This window comes from Lissotriton vulgaris, chromosome 10, assembly GCF_964263255.1.
Source record: "Lissotriton vulgaris chromosome 10, aLisVul1.2, whole genome shotgun sequence".
NCBI lineage: Eukaryota > Metazoa > Chordata > Amphibia > Caudata > Salamandridae > Lissotriton > Lissotriton vulgaris.
The window spans coordinates 372618142-372627963 of NC_141698.1; the positions used below are offsets into that span (position 1 = coordinate 372618142).

The 9822-nt window shown below is 46.8% G+C and overlaps 1 protein-coding gene across 1 annotated transcript in view; it reads right to left on the minus strand.

The window, feature by feature from the left end:
- DNAAF8 (dynein axonemal assembly factor 8) overlaps positions 1–9822 on the minus strand; it is a 1006155-nt gene that overhangs the window by 901830 nt on the left and 94503 nt on the right. The gene's annotated exons all lie outside the window — the stretch shown is intronic.

Sequence of the window (9822 nt, forward strand, 5' to 3'; positions counted from 1 at the left end):
GGTTTTCCTCAAAACTCTGAGGGTGTCATCCTGAGGGATGCTTGTGTATAGACTTTCTATGTCTAGTGTAACAAGGATGATGGAACCTTCCTCAAAGGTGAAATTTTCTAGCAATTGTTTAGGGGTTTTAGAAAATAGTGTAGAAATATGGTATGGACAACAGGAAAAACTACACCCTCCTTACAATAGACCCTACACCAGAACTGAAATCACACATCCATGACCTAGTCAAGGAATCAGAAGAGAATGACTAAATCTCTAAACATGAGGCGGCATTTCTTACGGCAGGTGAGAATGTAATACCGTATTTCTACACCCTGCCGAAAACACATAAGAATGTAACACCACATCCAGGCAGACCAATCGTGTCGGGGAACGGTTCACTCCTTGAACCCCTCTCATTGTTCTGTGACTATTTTCTAAAACCCCTAATACAGAACACCTCCACCTATCTCAAAGACACTTTGAGATCGGTCCTTTTGAGAACCCAGAAGACAGATCTTACTATGTGTTTGTCTTTTTTACGACCCACCACCGACCTCAACCAACCCCCCGAAGATGCTGGAGCAAAATCACCACCGACCAACTCACCACCTCCTTGCCCCTAAACCCTCCCACCAATACCACGGACCCCAACGAAGGAGCCTGCAACCTCACACAGTGGATCACTGACTGCGCCGACACCCTTGCTCCACTGAAATACCCTCCCAGCAACCTCAACAGCAGGAAAGCCGCGTGGTTCACCAACGATCTCAAAGACTCCAAGAAATCCTGCAGTGACCTCGAGAAATCCTGGCGCCACAACCAGTCAACGGACAACATGACAGCCCTCAAGAACGCCACCCGCAAACACCACCAGCTGATCCGCACCACCAAAAGGTCATCCTTCAGAGAACGACTAGACAACAACACCTACAATAGCAAGGAACTCTTCAACGTCGTGAATGAGCACTCGAACCCCAACACCAGCAACAACGACATCACACCTTCTCAAGACCTCTGCAACTCTCTGGCCACCTTTTTTCACCGTAAGATCGTCGACATACACAACAGCTTCGGCGCTCAGAACACGTACCCCACCACCGAACCTACACCCCCCACCACCACCTTGTGCGCCTGGACCCAGGTCAGCACGGAAGATACCACCCACATGATGAACACCATCCACTCGGGCTCCCCAGCCGATCCCTGCCCACACCACATCTTCAACAAAGCCGACTCCATCATCGCACCCAAACTTCGGGACATCATCAACAACTCCTTCATATCCGCCACCTTCCTGGAGAGCTGAAAGCAAGCAGAGATCAGCGCCCTCCTGAAGAAACCCACCGCAGACCCCTCAAACCTTAAGAGCTTCCGCCCCATCTCGCTCAAGTCATCGAGAAAACCATCAACAAACAGTTGACAGCCTTCCTGGAGACGAACAGCTCCCTCGACCCATCGCAGTCCGGATTCAGAGCGAACCATAGCACCGAGACCGCCCTCATCGCGGCCACCGACGACATTCAGACCCTGCTGGACAACGGAGAAACCGCCGCCCTCATCCTGCTCGACCTTTCGGCTGCGTTCGACACGGTCTGCCACCGCACCCTGACAACCCGCCTCCGTCACGCTGGGATCCAAGGAAAGGCCCTGGAGTGGATCACCTCCTTCCTCTCCGACAGAACCCAAAGAGTCCATCTCCCTCTCTTGCTCGCAGAAGCGACTAAGATCATCTGCGGCGTACCTCAAGGCTCCTCGCTCAGCCCCACCCTCTTCAATGCCTACATGAGCCCCCTCGTAGCCATCGCACGCAAGCACAACCTTAACATCATCTCCTACGCCGACGATACCCAACTGATCCTCTCCCTCACCAACAACCCCACCTCCGCCAGAGCCAGCTTCCAGGACGGAATGAAAGACATCGCAGACTGGATGAAGCTCAGCCGCCTGAAACTGAACCCAGACAAGACGGAAGTCCTTATCCTCGGCCCATCCATCTCTGCCTGGGACGACTCCTGGTGGCCCCCTGCTCTGGGCCCCCCACCCAAGCCCACGGACCATGCACGCAACCTGGGCTTCATCCTTGACTCCCCCCTCACGATGGCCAAGCAAGGTAACACTATTACCTCCTCCTGCTTCAACACTCTCTGCATGCTCCGTAAGATCTTCCGCTGGATCCCCACTGGAACCAGGAAAACGGTCTCCCAGGCCCTCGTCACCAGCCATCTGGACTACTGGAATGCCCTCTACACTGGGACCACCGCCAAACTACAGAAAAGACTCCAGCACATCCAGAACGCCTCAGCACGACTCGTCTTGGACATCCCCCGACACAGCCACATTTCCTCCCACCTGAGGGACCTGCACTGGCTCCCCGTCAGCAAAAGGATCACGTTCCTCACCCACGCACACAAGGCTCTCCACGACTTGGGCCCCGAATACCTCAACAACCGCCTCACGTTCTACACGCCAATCCACCAGCTCCGCTCCGCCAGCCTCGCCCTTGCCACCGTCCCACGGATCCGCAGAACCACCACCGGAGGAAGATCCTTCACCTACTTGGCGGCCAAGACCTGGAACACACTCCCCACCCACCTACAACTCACCCAGGACCATCTCTCCTTCAGGAAGCAATTCAAGACCTGGCTTTTCAAGCAGTAGCAGCCCTCCTCCCCCAGCGCCTTGAGACCCTAGCGGGTGAGTAGCGCGCTTTACAAATACTCTTGATTGATTGATTGATTGATTACATGTTTGTATTTCTCTTTCTTTCCAGACTATACAGGGTCCTCTGATTTTGAGGGAAACCCCACAACTTGTTGGTTTGTTCTCATTTTTCTTGCACCTACTAGTTTTTACACTATTTTTAACTTTTACATCCTCAGGTTAGGGTGGGCCTTAGCGCGCCCATACCGCCGAGGTACACTCCCCATGGTCCTGAAGAATGCCTAGTAAATTACACATAAAGGGCAGAAGCATGTCGACCCCACTTTAAGTGGAAACACCCAAACAATTTATTAGGCAAATTTCCCAACACACACTTTTAATATGTCAGGTTTACCACTGAATAAAGTTTTTGTGTGGGACACACCCTTGACATTTTTAACCACGTTTTTACACTACTGCCACAAAAACCAGCTCCGCAGTATCCTGGTGTTGTAGCACACCAGGGAGGCATTCAGCTTCTCCTGGTGGGCCCAATGATGAAGCATGTCACCAACCAGGGTGGTGAGTGAGGGCTTCCTGTAAAAATCCAATGAGATTCACTACTTTTACCTTTCTCCCTTATTTGTGCTTACACACATATAATGATTGACACTCTTTTGTTGTTTGATATACAAATGGCACTCAATCCCAAATTGATTTTTTTCTGCTCCATGGCCCGCTCCTCTCCTTTGTCACTGGCTTCAACATACTGGAGGCTGCTGTCACAGATCATGGCATGGTGCGACTAGATCTGGCCGTGGGGCGTTTGGACAGAATTTTGTGTTGTAAATAGTGGTAGACAGAAACATTGTAAGCAGAGTATCATAATACAAAAAAAGAAATGCTGCAGCTCGAGTGCTGGGAAGATTTAGGCTTGTGTTTACATTTTGCGTGGAGCAAGGCGATGATGAGGATTTGGTGTGCTCTCCGGGTGGCTTTGCTGCAGATCTTTAGCTGGCAAGGTGGATAGACTGGCTAGATTGCATCAGCGATTGAGGAATAAGTAGTCCACATAATCATAGGCTGGCGTCCCTAGGATTAGGAACTGGGCAAAGCGGAGGACGTCTGGCTGGCTTCAACAGGGGAAGCAGACGGGGCTACATGGGTGCTACCCATCTGGCACCTAAAGGTCTCACAGAGAGACTTCGCAATCTCACCAGTGGGTTAGGGCCATTCCTCCAGAGCATCTCAGTGACTGGGTCTCCCGCGGTCATCACTGGGGAACGCAGTCTCTAAACCCCTGGTGTTGCTTCGTAGCAGGATCTGAATGGGGCCCTGGTAAAGGCCAGCTCAGGAAAAGTGAAGTGCTTTCACTCTGTGAGCCCACCTGTCATTGATGATTATGGTGCCTCATGAAGTGGACGGGGTGACTGTCGAGGGGAACAGCAAAGAATCAGGGCTTGTAAGAGGGGATAGGTCAGCCCCAATAGCACTGAGCATAGAGATATTCAAAGAGGCAGTCCAACATCACTGGCCCACACCGGGGACAACTATGCCAATGTCACACATAGCCATCTGTGGAGGGAGCAGGGGTCAGTGAGCTGTCCTCACCCTCACCCATTCCAGGTCTGCAAGGTAGTGCAATGTGCCCAGGTTGAAGCAACGCCTATTAGAAGTCAGGCGAGGTCTAGTCTGCTGTAGGGAGCTGCTCGCCTGTCCAGAACATCAGCACCAGTGTGCGGTAAGGTCCCAACTCTGGGTCCCCAGAGCACAGCTGCAGCAGGGACAGGTCCAGCTGTGACCTCTGGTTGAGGTTCAGGAGGCACTCCTTCTGATTGCACAGCATGGTGCCCTCGGATGAGAGCGCACCAAGGGTTGCTTGGCCCAGCACCACTCGCTCTGTCAGCCACGCTCACTGCGGGGGGTGCAGGGTGCATCATTTGAGGGGTGGCGCTGGTGTATGGCTCATCATCTCCACGACTAATGGTAGCAGCTCAAACCCAGATCGGCAACATAGGGGTCGGGGATCAGCACTGCACAGAAGATCTAGCAGGCTGCAACCATCTTGGAACCATTGTTACATGCCAGTGAGAGTAATAGGAGTAAAGAAAAGGTATTACTTTCTAGCAAGATCTTTGAAAACTGAAAAATTGCTTACAAGTGCAAAGAAGTCAGGTAAAAAAGGTGTTCTTACCCCAGATGTATTGGTGCACCACACCCCTGAAATAAATGTACCTTGCAGGTAATCTCTTTTCTGCAGAAAGACCTTCAAACGGGTACCTATGCATTATTCACAAGAGATCTACAAAGCAAAATAGAAGAACAAAATAAAAAAAGCTGCAGAGGATGCTTTCTTCTGGATCTCCTTTTGCACGAATTACAGGACTTTTCTCTCTGCCAGTAGAAGGGCCAGCAGACTGAGGCTTGAGAACAACTCAGGAGCCCTGGACCGACAGACGGGAGATTACTGCGGTCAATGCAGCGGAGATTATGAATGTTCCATCTGGCTTGCATTGCTGGCATGGGCCATAAACTTCTTCTTCATCACATAGGAAGCATTTACTCAAGTCATATGACGGGCCTCAGAAATATTTTAAGTTTTCACATATAATGAGCAGCATCTCCTTTCTGGAAATCTGATGTAGACATTTTTGTAGAACTTGCTACCTAAACATTAGGCAGGGGTCTTCGGGCAAATGTGACTAACTCCTCTTATCTTAATACAGATACAGGATTAAAGAAAAATGAACTATAAAACTTCCATATGAGTCTAGTTTCTGGCTCTTGTGTTCTCCTTCGATTTCCTAGCTACCTGTTCACACAGTTTTCCCAGCAATCAGCTCTCCACAGCAGACAAACAGACAAAAATGTTGAACTGACACCCCAGAAGTGCCAGCGGCAATTTGTTGAGTTGACGCATTGATCTCCTTTAGGTTCCATAGGTCATTATGGAGAAATAATCAGTTTTTGCTTCAGAAAAAGAAGCATTTTTAAAATCAGGAACTGCTAAAATGCTTTTGGGTTTCGACTAGACACATTCAATCTCATTCTAAAGTTATGCCAAAAATGTTAAAAAAATATAGTGCAAATGTGTTTTTTCATCCAGTTTTTGCGCTGTGGGCCTATTACTTGATGGTGTACCTGGTAAATATTGTACATGTGAAACTGTTTATAAGTGGTATTACAACGCAAAAGATCTTTTGCAAAAAAGATTTTTGTGCATTATTTCTCGTTATGTACACTGAGGTGGTACCTTAGGGTTATTATATAGGAAATACTGTGAAGCATGGTCAAATCAACAGCGGGTTGGGCCCTTCCATCTTTGTGCTCTCATGGCCTACATCCCTGTACCTTTGCCTTTCAACTGCCCAGTTCATTCTCCTTTGTGTTCTCTTGGTCCTTAGTGACACAGCTCTCCCTCATACCACACACATCTCTTTTCCTCATTGCTCTGTGAACACACCACCACCCTGCCTGTTACTACACATGTGCACCTTAATGTCCTATAAACATATTTGACTCCACCCTGTCACATGCACACCTCACTCTCCTTGACACATACACTCACAACTTATATACTCTTTCACAGGCACTGCTTTACAAACCACTCTTGCAGTCTAGTGCATGTTCTTCAGCTTCTCAATGTCCCCTTGCTTTTCAACACATGTGAATTCCATGGGTACTTCCAAATGAGCACACCCCTCTTTATCATGTGTTCTCAACACACAAATGCAAACAAATACATAGTGACATATACACACACCCCCTCCATAAAGGTGCATTCACACTCCTCTCCCATCAGTGACACAAGCTCAGCCTATTTCAAGCACTGCCACATACACAAATATATGTGCCTCAATGTGCCTTACACACAAATACCCCTCACTAACACATATGCATACATTCCCGCCAATATCGCAATAAATACATACCTTCTCCCCCTCATTGGTGCATCCTTTCACACTTTCAACGACACTTAGCCTTTGTCATACCTCTCTCTTCTCTGTTGAACCCTGTAGTCTTTCTTGATTTAAACCATAGCGGCTGCAGTGCAGGGGTTTTAACCTTCTAATATTCAAGGAGAGGTGAAAATACTGTAGGAGACAGGCACTCTAAGAAAGGCAGCTGGAACTCTCGGAACTCAAAAGTGGTTCAAATCCTACTAGCAGTGGCAGAACTTGCATCCATACTACTTTTATTCATTCATCCAACACTGTGGCAGGGAAATATCAAGTCAGTCAATGCATTTTTCTACGTTATTAGGCTGTCACTGCTCTGAGAGGAATAGATAACCATAAGGGTGTGAGAAGTAGAATAGGGACCATGGTTACCCCTTGCACCACTGAATGATGTTTGTGCTTTTATCAGTTCTACTATTGCTAAATTTAGGAAGAACTGCTGACAATTATGGCAACCTACTGGTAATGTGAATAATGTTTTTTGATGTTCACAGTTCAGCATTATGTTTGTTCCCCGCCTCAGGAAGATTGTAATTCCTCCATCTGACCAGTGCCTGCATTTTCTTTATGTTGACAGGGCCAGTGCTTCCATAAAAAGGCACTAGAAGAATGGAGCCTCTGGGTGGTGGAGCCAAATTACTGATAAAAGGAGGGATGCAATTTGCCAGTATAAATGGAGGGCATAAGCTCAAAAACCTCCCTTAGTCCCTTAGGGCTTCATTTACTATATTTTGATGCACAGCAGCATAGCACGTATTCCTGCAGTGCTGCCGTGAGTCAAAATAAAAGGGCAGGAATGCATTGTATCTACAAGATGCTGCACATTCCTGTCCTCACTTGAGCTGGTGTATAACAGCAGCCATACACCAACTTAGACACTCTGACACCAAGGTATAAGGGTGCCTGCGTTGCAGGGATGATTGTTTATGTGCAAGAAGGGACATCTACCTGAAAAATCATTAAAGGCTGGCTGCTCCTCTATGTATGCTGCAGAATGCAACACACATAGAAAGAGCAAAAAACGAGGAGAAATAAAAGTATTTCTCCTCTTTGTTCTACTTCTGCACCGCCCAGGGGAGACATAGGATTCTGACGCATTCCCAGGTTTACCACATTTTGTAAATCTGTGAATGTGTCAGGTTCCATGGATGTTGCTTGGGAACACCCGCAGCAGCACCCATGGAATGCCCCTTTCACTCAGAGTAATGAGTAAAATGGTCCCATATTTACAAGGCCATGAAAAGTCATGCAGGGTGACTTTATGCAGCCTTGCTAATATATCAACTAATCAAATGGGAGGGATCACTTGTCCTGCATAACTAGGGTATGCGGGGTTCGTTCTTTCTAGTCCCAGTTAAAAAACCCTCATGCACGCGTAGTTAATGGTAATTCAAGCTGTATATCTTGATTCTCCGCTAGCCCTCACATGTGTCTGCATAATCATTGGGTTTAGTTGTTATGCAACCTCCACCAGGAGGTAATACCCTTTGTTAAGAGCAGTAGTGATCAGTGATAGTGACAGTGATAGAGTGTAGTGAAGGTAGTTAAAAGTCTCTCAATCCCAGATTTGTATTTTAATAGTTCTGGTTTTGGAGGCAGTAAAAACAATGCAGGGGTCTGAGAGTGATTATGACTCTCTCACACTAAGGGGTGTGATCTAGGTCGACATGTTTCAGCCCTTTGTCGCCAGTGGGTCAAATGGGCTTTCTTCAGGACCAGGGTGTAGAGTGTATAGAGATCTTTGGCGTCTCTATATGTGAAAAGTACATGTAGGTATTTCCTAATGTGCCAATGTGAAAGGAAACGTAACTTTCTACTGTTCCTTAGAGGTCGCTTGGTACCTTAAGTTGCGGTATTATTTTACCTCATCAGGATCCATGTGGGTCATGGAGGCCTGCTGCGGTCACTCCATTCTGCGACTTGTACTGACTCTGCCACTTTAGTCCCCTTGTTAATTTAGGCAGGGACACTGCACCATTCGTGCTTCTAAAATAGTGATGCACCAGCGCTGCAAAGGGCTCATAAACAAGGTCCTATGTTTCCTGAAGTAAGTGCTAAAAAATCCTTGTATCCTTCCTGCATTCAACCTGTGGTGTCCACTTACCTTGGCCACCGTGTACACAGCACTTGATCCTATATGTACGTGTGCACAAAGGTGTTTGTGGGAGTAGGGGTTTTTGTGTGAGTGGATGCATTCAGAATTCCACCATTGGCTTGATCATAGGTTCTTCAGATACAAATTTTTTTTAAAGAAAACTGACAAATTTTCGTTACTCGCAATGCTTTCTTTACTATAAGGGAAGACGCATGATTAAGATTTCAACGTAGAATCCACGAGAGTACACCAAGACACTGCAAATATAGGGCCTCATTTACAAGGCCATTGCGCCACCAGTGCGTCACATTTTTTTAACACACCGGCAGCACAGTGTACCTGCTCATATTTACAAGGCCACGTAAAGTTACCAAGTGTAATTTTTTATGACCTTGTAAATATGGATTCCTTTCACACATTACTCTGGATGAAAGGGGCATTCCATGGGTGTTGTTGTGGGTGTTCCCACGCAACATCCATGCAACATGACACATTCCCAGATTTACAATGTTTCGAAAAGCTGGGAGTGAGTCATAATCCTATGCCTCCCAATCATCCCCGCAATGCAGGCACCCGTGAAAAATGACTCAAGGGTGCCTGCGCTGGCACATGGCAGCCAATCGTGTGCCAGAGCAGGAGAAATCACATGCATGCATTGCATTGTTGTCAACACGATGCATCCATGTGCTTTGAAAACGATGCAGCTTTGCACATCAAAATGGCTTGCGGAGCAACGCTGCATCATTTTCTTGTAAACGAGGGTCATATTAACCACCCCCAAATTCATGCAGCAAATTAATTTTGCCTAACTGCTTGAAATAATCAACACAGAACTCGCCACTCTTTGCAAATCTTATACCACTTAAAGGCACAAAATTACTAGTTTGAACTTAATAAATTAATATTATTTTTGGAAATAACTGTTTTAAAACATGCAGTTTTTTGTTTATTTCGTTCTCTTCAAGAAGTAAAACGTTTACATACATTTGTTTGCTTAACATTTCCCTTCAAGTATGAAGAATTTCCTATAACTTTTTGAAAATGGTAAAATTATGTACAAATTTATTTTCATTTTTTTTGTGTTGAATACGTGACTTGCATATAATGGGGGAACAAAATGACATGGGTTTGGAGAAAGGTTGT